This window comes from Thunnus maccoyii, chromosome 14, assembly GCF_910596095.1.
Source record: "Thunnus maccoyii chromosome 14, fThuMac1.1, whole genome shotgun sequence".
Lineage (NCBI taxonomy): Eukaryota > Metazoa > Chordata > Actinopteri > Scombriformes > Scombridae > Thunnus > Thunnus maccoyii.
Genome location: NC_056546.1, coordinates 9,143,904 through 9,156,701, shown reverse-complemented (window position 1 = coordinate 9,156,701; position 12,798 = coordinate 9,143,904). Strand labels below are relative to the sequence as shown.

Here is a 12,798-nt window from a genome sequence, read left to right as displayed (position 1 = left end):
TTTCATGTAAGTTTGTTAATGTGAGGGCATTTTGGCAACAAGTCTAATTTTAGGTGGGAAAGTTCATTCTGGACCTTTTTTAAAAGAAAAAACAAACAAAGAAACAAACAAAAAAACCAAACTGAACTCAAGGTCCACTTACTAAGTTTTCCCAGAGCTTTCAATCACAGTGCATAGTCTACATTAGCGGATGATGTCAACTAACAAAACTCTCTATCTGCTCACTCTTACCTGTAGACCGTGTATACTGTGGTCGACAGCTGTGGAAAAAGCGGATGGGGTTTGCTTAGTTATCACACTCCACTGACGAGGACAATGAAGTATGGTTGACAGCTCAGAGAAATTCTAGTAAGTGAACCTTCAGTTATTTATTTTGTGTAACTAGTCTTTTTTTTCTTTTCTCGTTGATGTGGCAGGATCTCATTATTCTTGTTTTCTGTTCGACCTGTTCTGTATGACAATGATATTTCCAACAGTATTTGAACTCATCACCACGTTGAGGAGGATATTTCAAACAGATCAATTATTTTCTTATGACACAACGTTCTATAAATGCACAACTTTTCTTTTATTTTTACTTCCTAAGAAATATCTCAGTTCACCCCATGCAAAGACTTAAGGAGATACTGCCAGATAAAATAGCACAACTTTCTTTTTAGTGCTTTCATGTGCCCCACACCACCTCATTTCTTCACTATTTGGACTCATTTGAAGTAAAGATGTAGATGAAGACTGCTCGTGGTGTAGTGTGTGCATGAGTTTCATAATGAGTGACGTGGGGTTTCCCTGTCCCTGTTTCCTCCATTCATGTGGCTGGAGACTTAGAAGTATAGAGCTGTCAAACCCGGATATGAGCTGAATATTGAGTGTGTTTGAGGGAGCGAGAGGAAGAGACTGTACGTGTGTGAGTGTGTGTGTGTGACAGAGAGACAATAGAGTGGAGTAGGTTTGCATGTTTTATTTATACAACCTTTACGTAAAGAGGATTGTTCTTTGAGATCATGTATCTCGTGCGTGTGTTAGAGACAGCAGCTAAGTCATTTCCTCATTCAGCTTTCTCGGTGACCTCAGCAGCACAAACCTTCTCTTGTCATTTGCACCATTTTGCATCCCCGGCAACTATAAGTCTGCTGCTTAGCAGGAGGAAGCAAAACACTTGTACTTTTCCAGATGTCAACGATATCGTATCACACATTTTTGGCAGTGACAGAAGATGACAGATTATATGTAAAATACTTGCAAATTGAAGACATGTTCCAACCTTGCTGATAACTCATATTGTACCCAACCAGCTGTGACTCCTTGGTCGATATTCTAGCTTTAGCATTAAGTGTGGATCTGTACTTGACACAAAACTGTTCTCACAATTTTTTCAAGTCCGTCTTAAAACAATAGTCAGGTGTCTATATGAACATTTGAAACAGTTTTGCTCACTGTAATCATTACTCCTGTTCATACTAACTGTTAAAAGATCCCCTTCAAATGTGCTTACACTGCATGTGATAGGCCCAAAATCCACAGTCCTCCTTTTTGAGCAAAAATATATTTAAAAGTTTATCAGAAGTTAAGATGAGGCTTCAGTCGTCTGAGCAAGTTAAATTAAGTGGATATCACTCCTTTTTAGTAAAAGAATCCTCTTTGTGTCTCGGTGGACAGTGTTTTCCTGCTCAGCTGCAGTGCAGTCGTATAAAAAATGGGAATTTGGCAATAAACAGACAGTTACTTTGACTAAACCGGGTGGCTGACGCCTCATATTGGCTTCAAATAAACTCTCAAATACACTTATGCATGGAAGAAGGACTGTGAATTTTGGCTCCCATCATTTACACCGAAAATGCATTATGACATCATCTCTTAAATCCCAGTATGAAAAGAAGGAATGATCACAGCGATCAAAAACATGGGTTAATGTTCTAGTTTTGGCACGTGAGTATTGTTTAAGGACAGACTTGAATAATTGTGAACCTATCGTTTTTTAAAGAAGTGTGTGTGTGTTGCAACACTGGAATCATAACTTTGCATTACCAGCCACCTAGTCGTAGCTTGTCGAGCTTGTGAAATGTCACTAGGGGGCAGTGTCATTCCAAAACACAGTGTGGTCTAAAATACGTTTTGAAATCTGAAAATCTGAGCAGCTGGCAAAGTAATCACCGAATGACGCACTGACCAGTGATGCGATTAACCCCAGCGAGCATGATTTTAATAATGTGTATTTAAAAGTGAAACCCATTTAAAAAAGCCATTCATGTCTTTCTTGTAACATATTTGGTATTATTTGTTGTTACTTTTTGGTTTTACACACTGTTTAAAGCACTTTCTTAATACTAAACTTTTCTAATTACTAGTTGCTTATTGGACAAAAAAATGATGGCTGCATTTAATTTAAGTCAGCCAGGCAAAGATCCGGGGAAGCAGTTAGCCTAGCATGAATTATCTCGCAATTAAAACCTGTCTATACATATCTATTTTTAACACTCTAATTCTTCCTTGTGTCTCCTTGATTAATCTATATCCATATGTGACTGCTGTATAAAGCTTTAAGCCCTCTAGGAATTAATTTACCATAGTGAAGTGTGTTGTAACCATGATCACACTAAATAATGCCCTCTCTAGTATCACTGTGATATTCAACTGTTTTACTGAGCGTTGGTGAGCATGGAAATAAAGTCTGAGCAGGATCTGGCTGATTAAACCTCGCTCCGTGCTGTGCCTCCGTATAGACAAATTAGGGGAAATGTACACCAGAGATGTTGCTATGGAGATGCAGCCGGAAGCAGAGAAAGCTGAGAGATAAAGGTGTGAAGTTCAGTCCAAGTTCAGTTTCATCCTTCACAAGCAGGTGAGATTTAGCTCATTTATCATCATTTTCATGTGTTGAAGGACTTTATAAAGAGACAAATACAGGAACATGAACCAAATTAGGCCTAAATAATCAACAACCACAATCAAAAATCAACCAAAATGGAAAAGTGATTAAAAGTAATTAATTTTGCACAGCGAGTGATCATCACAGTCGGAACACGCTAGAGCATTGATGGGTACGGCGCTAATATAACAAGTCAATTTCACTATTTCCTGGAACGAGCTGTGGTTAAAATGCTCCCAGCACCCCCATCGAATGCACTGAGCCCATGGTGACACCTGCCCAGAGCATTGATATGTTTTGGTTTTAAATTGAGTCATGTGAAAGGTTTTCGTTACTAGTCGTGTATTTGTTTCAAAAGTATCTACACATTTTGAGGCTGTATTTGCTTTATGTTGGGTATTATTCATGAAACTTTTGTTTGCACTTTGTATGTTTCCAAACAATCTGAACATTTCTGTTGTATTTTAAGTTCCATTTAAATTCTATTTATACTTTATATAAGTTCTTTTTATGATTCCCTAGAGAGTTTTTCATGTCTTTCTTTTGTTCTTGTGTTCAGCCCCAGCCCCATCCAGCTAATAAAATTTTCACTAGCCACCAACCAACTCCACCAAATTCAAATGAATTGCTCACAAAATTATTTGGCTATTCATTCAACTGTTTATAGTTTCTGTAAATTTGGTTAGATGGGAAAAACAAAATTACTTTTTTTAAATGTCAGTTTTAAGGTGTTTGTTCTAAAAATATCCTAATTAGCCTTATACAAGACTTAAGAGTCTACATACATTCCAGCAGCTCTATGAGACTGTAGAGGTGCTTTAAGCTAAATGCTAATGTCAGCTAACATGCCCACAATGACAATGCTTACATGCTGATGTAAAGCAGATATAATGTTTACCATGTCAACCATTTTAGTTAGCATTTGCCAATTAGCACAAAACACAAAGTACAGCTGAGAATGAAGGGGAAGTTATTGGTTTTGCAGGTATTTGGTCTTATACCAAAGTAGTGGCAATCCATTTAATAGTTGTTGAGATATGTCACAAATGTGAACCTCATAGTGGCACTAGAATACAAGTCAGACGATCACCAAAGTCAGTAGGATTCAAACTCTGGAGTTCATGAATGTCAGTACAAAAATGAATGGCATACATGTAGAATTTGTTGAGATATTTTTTCTGGACTAAAGACTGACACACTGATATTGCTACCCCAACAGCCATGCTGCTAACATAGCTAAAAACCTCAAATGTGAGAGACTGTAGGTGTGCAATTTTAGAATGTAAACTCCTCTTTATATCATTAAAAACTTTTATATTGCCAAGGCCAAGATGTCCTCAATGGTGGCTCTGAGAGATTAAACTTTTGTTATCCATCACCACCAACCTTAGACCATCTGAACATGTGAGCAAAAGAAAGAGAAAATTTGGGAAACATCTTTGGAACAGCAGGCCAAATTACTGTGGGATCCTTTGAACAAAAGTACTACGCTTGCAGTAACGTCTGTTCAATTACAGAAAAGGTATCAAGGTCTGGAAACCTTTGGCTTAGACTATACTACAGTAGCCAGTAGTCACTTCACTTCCCTGAGCATGCTGTCAGCAGATGCCTTTAGAGGCTACTGCTGCTCTTTATGTTGCAGAGCAAGATGCAAACCACAGATACAGTAGCTCATTCAAATGAAAGTAAAGCTTGTGTCTATTTGTGCAGCAACGAAAACAAAGGTAGATTTTACATCACACGCACACACATAATGAAATCAACTCGAGTCATCTCACTGTCACAGGAACTGGTGGTGGAATCATTTGTAATCCTTATTGGCTCCGATTCACAGCCTGAATCTGTGCTTCATTCAGTGTGTTTAAGTACGTACCTCATTCATTGAAAAATAACACCTCTTGTTTTCTATTGGAATTCCTTAATCTCAAATTATTAGATTTTTTTTTCTCATCAGATTCTACAAAAGGGTGTGATTCAAAATGTCACTTCAGTTGAAGGAGTGTATGGTTCCTCTATGTGTCCCTCCTCTTTCACTGCCTTTGGTCTTATGAAACCTTTTCTAAACCGCAGAGGGTAAAAGTCACTGATGCAACATGTATTTTATTGACACTTTATGTCCATGGATTTTCCCTTAGCAGCCACTATGTTTCATTTCGAGCAGTAGTAGTTTCAGTGGAGAGTTTTAGGGTCTTGTGATGAAATTAATAGTTATTGTTGGTTTTGAAATTTCTGTTTGTGTTAAGAGTTGAGATACAGTAAGTTATTTAGTAGGTGTATTTTTGAAATTTGGATATAGAGCCAGGCTAGCTGTTTCCCCTTGCTTTCAGTCCTCATGCTATGCTAAGCTAATTTTTTCCGGCTCCAGCTCCATACTAAACAGACAGATGTGAAAGTGGTATCGACCTTTTAACTCTCTGCAAAACTAACTTATTTCTCAAACTGTCAAACTATTCCTTAAAACGGTTATAATCAATATTTTTCTTATTACCAATATATGAAATGATCAGCAGCTCTTCAGCTCCCCTCGGCTTTATGGAGCTTTATAGCGAGTTTCAGCTTATTGTTTAGCTGTCTGGCTGCAACTTTACTGTTTCGGTTCACTCTCAGCGTTCTCATAGTGTTTGTTTTCGTCCGTTTCAGTCAAAAAGGGTCTTAAAAATTCACTGTACACTACCTGCTCAGCACCAGAGGGCTAACAGACACAGTTAGCTGTAGACTATCTGGTCAACACAGCTGAAGAGCCAGATATTTCCCTCAGGAGTCAGTGGAGACCAAAAACAGAGCTAAAACAGAGTGAATATAGGACTTATATTCACCAGGTGGACAGAAACAGGACTTCAAATGAAGGACAAAGTTCTGTAAATGCTGCATGTGTAAAGAAGCAACAGTTCGCTAACAACTTCATGACATCACCTTAAAAGGTGATGATATGTCAGTGTTGTGTTTACAGTTTGTTTCTGCTGCCCCCAAGTGGCCAAAAAATCAGTTAATGCAGGTTTAAGTAATGTTAGAATCTTTTCACCCTGACAAGAAGAATATTTTTGGGGGAAATACTGAATTCAGGAAACGATTGGCATAAAAATAACTGGATTAAGAATACTGAACACCAGCTCAAAATTGGCAGCTCTACTTGTAAATATGAGTCAGAACATGCCATGTCAGTGTGGGCATTACCATGGTGATAACATGTTGACTGACAGGGTGCTTCTGTTTGTAGTGTGGCCGTGAGTTCATGTACAGTACAGGCATTATCATAGTGCACGCTAATGCAAACGCACACAATACGTCACTTACAGCACAGGGAGAAATAAAACTTCCTCTTCTGTCACTCTCAAACTTGTATTTTGACACATTACCCATGTCAGGCTTAAACCAGTTATCTCCAACATCTCGACTTTTCAGGAACTAATACTAGCAGTCCTATTTGTGGTGGCGTTGACGGGCGTTGTGTTGCATGTTTCAGATTAGCCAATAGGGTTTGAGTGTTTTCTGAGAGCCTGAGGGTTGATGAGTTCCCTGAAGCTGCAAGATCCTTCTACTGAGGTTAAAACATGAAAACCACAACGTTTGTTTCATGAAATTTTCTCATGACAAGAAGATTTTGCATGAATGTGTGAGGAGAGTGTATGTTTGTATTTTCACTGACTTGTGTATCAGTGTGTTTTGGTTATTTGTGAGTGTTTGAGAGTGCTCACACTGAATGAGTGGGTGCAGTGTGTGTGTGTGTGCATACCTGTTGCTCCTGCAGCCAGCTGTAACCTTTTATCCTTTTTATTTTCTTTGTAAAGTGAAAGTACAATAGCTTTGGAGGCAAGCTCATCAGCCTAGTTTGTCAGCAGCATTCCTATCTTATCACACTCCAAATTTAACCGTATGTTTCAGTTGATGACACAAAGAATATGCAGTTTATGTGGGTGGTTGTTTTGTAACTGTTGGGTGTTACTGTACTTGTGCTTGCAGAGAGTTATGTTTTCATTCCTTTCTGTTTCTTAAAAGCATTTCTCAAAGTTTCAGATTTGGCTGCACAGAGTGCTTACAGCACAACAAATCAGCCATTAAATTTTGTCAATGAGCCATATTTCTACCTTTTTTAGCCATAAGAATTGTGTTGCATACAGTGTATATGCTAGTTGGGGAGTACTGACATCCAGAAAAACCCGGAGAGAACTGGTCTTGCATTCTCAGATGCAACATTTGCTTGGTGGTGGCAAGGAAGAATTTTGAGGCCTATCCCGATGGTCTGACCATGAAGTAATAAACATAAACTGATCTAAGGCTGCAGTTTTGCTATAGTTGCAGAGTTGTTCTGTGTAGGTGGAGGTTGGGGTATACATCATTTGTACAGTAACACCATCAGGAACTCTTTTAGTTTCCAGTCCAATCAGAGAAACTACAGTGTTTGCAGCAACAGCAGCAATGTTCATTTTTATACCTTAATAGGTAACACTCCCATGTCTGTTATCAGTACTTGAACTTTGAAACAAATCCTCTTCCTGAATCGATTGCAATGACAGTAAAATGCTCTTGTCAGAAATGTAGCAATAACAGTTCTCTCACACCTATTTGTAGGGTGATTTTGTTGGGCAACCACACTATACAGTCAAAACTACTGGTTTCCAGTAAGACATAGCCACTGGCTACAGTTGGCAGGATGGAGAATGTGTGACAGTTCTTGTGTCGACACCACTGAGGGGTTAACTGTCTCACTCTGTGCAAGATGTCGGTATGTAACGGCTACCACAAGTGCACCGTACTCTACTACTGTGGGGTTTTTAGTCAGAGCTACTGGTTTCCAGTAAAGACCTGCACCCAGTGGCTTCACAGCAGAGGAAGTGGTGGTGGCGGAGCCTGAAACTCTGTTCAGAAAAAGGAGAAAAAAAGTTTTTCACGCGTCAATTGCTTATCTTTTTTATGCAAAATAGTTGTTGCCTCACATGCATTTACATACGGTATCTGCTACTCATTTCACTGAGCTGATGATGGAGCGACTTCCTGTGAGCACACATAGTATAGGTAAAGGTCAAAGGTCAAAGCCAAAGCAAACTTACAATGTGCAGAACAAATATGGCTGATTGTACTATCTTGTGTTTTATCTTTATTGTACGCCTTAGTCACATAATTCTCCATAATTTACTCTTAAAAACAGCTTTTTATATCGCAAATGTTGACCAACAAAGAGTCTGATATGAATGTTCAGAGTTTCTGTTTGTAAATATCATCTTTAAGATCTGAAAAGACTTAAAATTTAGAAAAAATATAGTAGTTTTCTGTTTCATTTTTGACTCTGCACAGTATTCGGTACATGATACTGTACCTACATGAATGGATTATGAACTGTCACTACCCAATGCTGAACACAGGCTTATAGCGCCACTTACTGGAAGAACACAGTCATGACGTTTAGTCATGACGGATCCACGTCCGCTTCTGCATCCTGCCCCACTGCAGTCAGCTGCTGCAGCAAAGTTCTCACTTTTATCATATAAAAAGAACACATCAGGTAAATATGATCATATTAAACTAGGTTTATTCAGCAGAATTTAAAAAACAACAACATAATTTCCAGTCTGGAGCTGAAGTGGGGATAAAATAAAGATAAATCAGCAGAAAAATAATTGGGGAAACGACCATACTAACTTTTACTGTTGGTTAGTGAAAGTTGAGGGTTTTCTGCTTTACTCAAGCGCAGTGCAAGAGCAGTTTCGTTTATCACTCACACACTCCACTGCCCCGGTCAGCCTTTCAGCCTCAAACCTACAGGACTACTTTGCCTCCACCTGCTGTTTGAACATGAAAGCTGCAGAATTTTAAAAAGCTTCCTTCAACATTTAAATCACTTCTTGAAACATATTTTTTTATTTTCCCTACCCACAGTTTTTGTTTCTCCAGCTCTATTTTATTGAATTTTATTGTATTTAATTTTCTTAATGTACTTTTCTCTGCAGGACTACTCATTACTGCAGTAATATTTTAATCTTGAGATGAGAAAGTCATGCATCTACTGTATAATGTGTCCTTGAGCAAGACACCTAATCGCTACATCTTTAGGGCTTTGGCTCAAACACTGACCTCTGACCTCTTTGTGGGGGAGGCTACAGCAAACTCATAGTAACCATAGAATAATCAATAAACTCCTCCTACTACCCCGATACCATCTTGTTTAGAAATAACATGTAATTTCTCGTGAATCGGCTGAGTCACAGTGCAGTTCTGCCAGGGTGGAAAGAAAAATCTTCACTGTGTAACTCTGCACACTTGTGGGTCCGAATGGCAGCAATTCTTAATACACGACACAGAAATCTCGTGATATAACGTGATATAAGATCACTAAATATGCTTTTCAAGGCACCCAAGATTAATTTCTGCGGGTTTTAGTATGTACAGTACTTGAGTCTATAGCCAAAGCCCAACATCTTTCTAGAAATCCACAAAAAGTCTCATCTTTACATTGACTTACTTTACTACTTCTTGTGTTTTGATGGTGATTTGAAACTTTTGCCTCATAAAAAAGATATCATGATTTTAAAATGGGTAGTATTTCATGTAACTGACCATTATTTGGAGATTATGTTTGATTCTGAACATGTCATTAACAATTAGTAAGTTTAAAATGGATTAAATAGTCACCAAATTGACCCTGTTGTCTCGGTTGTTGCCAGTAGAGGGCAGTGTTTTCCATTTCATTCCCATCAGCTGAGCTTCTGTGTGCTGGAATTAAAACTGTGTTTCTGCCCTCCAGCACATCATCAGTGGATTCTTTCAACTGCCAGATCATTTCCAGAGGGTGATCGTTTGAAACCCCGCCCCTTGGGAATGGGAGGTATTGACTGGTTGCCGGGTGTCAGCTGGCAGCATTGATTGGTATATCTGAAGACAACAATGGAGTGCAGTGAGAAGCAGTCAGGGTTTGGTTCACACAGTAGTTCAGGAAAGTGAAAGCAGAGACACAGCTGTGGCAGTGTATTAGGCTAATTGTGTGTGTGTGTGTGTGTGTGTGTGTGTGTGTGTGTGTGTGTGTGTGTGTGTGTGTCACAGCAGGAATGTTAATGTGTATCAGTATCAGTTGGACAGAGGGGCAGCTGCACCTGTTAAGGCATCCATTTAGGATTAAAAGAGTACTCCACCCTGTCTGTGTTTATCTCCCCCTGCAGGCTTAAAGGTTAGGTTCACAATTTTTCATATCTGTCCTTAAACAACAGTCAGGTGGCCAATTGAACACTGACGTGGTTTTTTTTCGCGGTAATCATCCCTCCTCTTCATAGTGGCCATTAAGAGATCCCTTCATAATGCACTTACAATGTAAATGATGGGGGACAAAATCCACAAGTCTCCTTCTGTGCAAAAATGTATTTAAAAGTTTATTTGTAGCTAATGTGAAGCTTCAGCCATCCAAATGAGTTAAATCAAGTCAATATCTTTCAAAGTTCCTCTCTCTCTGGTGCCAAATTCCCTCTTTTTGTTATGATCCTCCCACTGTAGCTGAAGAGGGGAAAACTGTCCGTCAATACACAGAGAGGGGATTATTTACTAAAAAGATTAACTGTGGGGGATATCCACTTTATTTGACTAACTCAGATGGCAGAAGCCTCATAATCTTCAGATAAACTTTCAAATAAATGATTTCGTAAAACGAGGAGTGTGGATTTTGTCCCTCATCACTTACATTGTAAGTACATTTGGAGGAGATCTTCCAGTATATACATTGATCTAGTTGCCATCTGTAAAACCTTTTCAAATAAGTCCGTATGCTCAGAATACTTGAACATTAATAATAAACATATACAAAGCTTCTACTGTTGCTTGCACAATAAGCTGGTCACATTTGTCGTCATAGTTGTGTGCAGCTAACTGTAAAAGTTGTGTATTTAGTCATATTTTTACATTCTGGTGAAAATATGATGCATACTGAGCACATGGATGGACAGCAGAGTGTTTTGAGAAGTTTCTATGGAAGTTTGGATGCTTCTTCTTTGCCATGAAACTGATCAATCACGAATGCTGTTATCAATAAACTACAAAACAGCAAACTTATTACAACCAACTCTCAAGCCTACAAGTACTTGGGTGGAATACTGTAAATCCCAATCTTCTAGATCACTGTTTCATACTGAAACACAACTGGGTACCGTTTTTAGTTTCAGCAGTGACCTGGGAGGAAATGTAGGGATTTTTAGGCAAAGTTGTGCTCTACATATGAAAAAATCAGCTAAAGATTAAATGTTTCACATTGTTCAGATTTGGGGATTTTGTTCTTAAAATCTACTGTGGCTCAGGATGACAATTATTTTCTTTTCGATGTGGATTAGTAGGATTTCAGCTTGATATTATCTCATTACCTACCATTTCACAGGACTGCAGATTATTTCCTTGCTTTTATCACTTGGGTGAGATATTTTTTATGTGCTAATTTTCCTTCATCTTAGTTGTTTATGACTGGGAAAATATGAACTTTAAAGAGGGCGCTTGATATGAAATGCAGCTTCAGTTTCCATTCAGTTTTCCACACAGCATCAGGCAGAATCTGAGAGTCTGTATTTGAGCTGTGGTTAACAAACACTGCCTAATTTGAAAGTTTTATACTGGAAAGCAAAATGTCAAAGTCAGACACAGTGACCTGGAAACTTTGGCTTTTGTTTCCAATCAGAAAGCATAAATCAAACGCCTCCTCCAGTCTCGTCTTGCTTGTGTTCCTCATTGATATAAACGTGAACAGAATATAAACAGGCTTATTTTTTTACCCTTTTTTATTGGCGTACTGGTGTTTTCTGCTTCCTCCTCACAGAGGTGAGTTATCTTTACTGACTCAACTAGAAGTCCCCAGTTGTTTATGCTTTGTGACATGAAGGTAAAGTAGATGAGACTGAGAAATGGAAGAAAATACATTTTGAAATATTACAGTGATGGAAAATGCTCAGAGCAGAAAACTCAGATCACATTGGAATGACTCTTTTAAGGTGATTTACAGAATAACAGAAAACGACTCCTAAATACTTAAAAACCTCTAAAACTTGTGTAAATTTCAATTATTTTGTTGTTAAGTGTTTATAAAATTGCATAGTTTTTCATTTTTTCGACAGCAGTGACTAAGAAAAGAGTTCAGTCATGTCTAGCCAATAACTGTTAATACTGTAGTAATGCACTAATCTCATATACTGGACCAGTACCAATACCAACTTTGTTAAACAGATCAAAGTAGAAGTTTTGGCGGGACTGAGTCACTAGTGGACACTCAGTGTAGACAAAGACATCCCACCTGGAGCATCAACCCTGATGGTCTCACTCTTGCATTAATCATGTACATGGGAAGTGTACACATCGCCACGTCTGGGAATACACACATTACCTCCCACGCTGACACAGTCTCATACGATTGCAAATCCTCATAGATTTCCATACTGACACAAGATGACCCACGTTTTCTGACGTTTTCTCATACCCCCCTCTGCTGTCTGTCCATGTGTCTTAGTAGGCTAAACAGAAACACAATAGTGTCTCTTTGTACCACCTGGAAATTAATAGTGTTTAGACTCATGAGGAGGTGAGTCAGATCCTCTGCTCCCACTGACTCATGACCCAGACCATCTGGACTTTCATAGACTGGATGGAGAGGGAAGAGAGTTTGAGGGGAGGCAGAAGGAATGTGGCGGATGGGGAGTGAGGTAAGATAATTGAGTCTTGATGGTCATTTTGGAGGTGGTAGCTGGTTTTTGTTGCTAAGTAAAATATCCTGTTGTGTTTTGTGTTTTCATGGATTTAGAGAGTTTTTTTGTCACCTTATGGATTTTTGTAGTTTGCATCTGATGTAAAAGCCAGAAGGGCAGCGACTGCTTGACCTTTACGTTGCTCTGTAGGTTCTTATTTGGCTTTTTAAACTCACGAAAATGATGACTTTCGATTTCTACTAAAGCTGACGCACACTACCCATTCAGCTT

At 38.7% G+C, this 12,798-nt stretch overlaps 1 long non-coding RNA gene across 4 annotated transcripts in view; it reads left to right on the top strand.

Moving 5' to 3' along the window:
• Positions 1–12,798, top strand: part of LOC121911526 — a 92,950-nt gene that overhangs the window by 3,700 nt on the left and 76,452 nt on the right. For 3 of the 4 annotated variants that reach the window (XR_006099887.1, XR_006099886.1, XR_006099884.1), the window contains exon 2: positions 238–348. This is a non-coding gene — a long non-coding RNA (uncharacterized LOC121911526). Of the gene's footprint in view, positions 1–237; positions 349–9,605; positions 9,687–12,798 lie in introns of all 4 variants that reach the window. The other variant, XR_006099885.1, reaches the window with a different exon arrangement.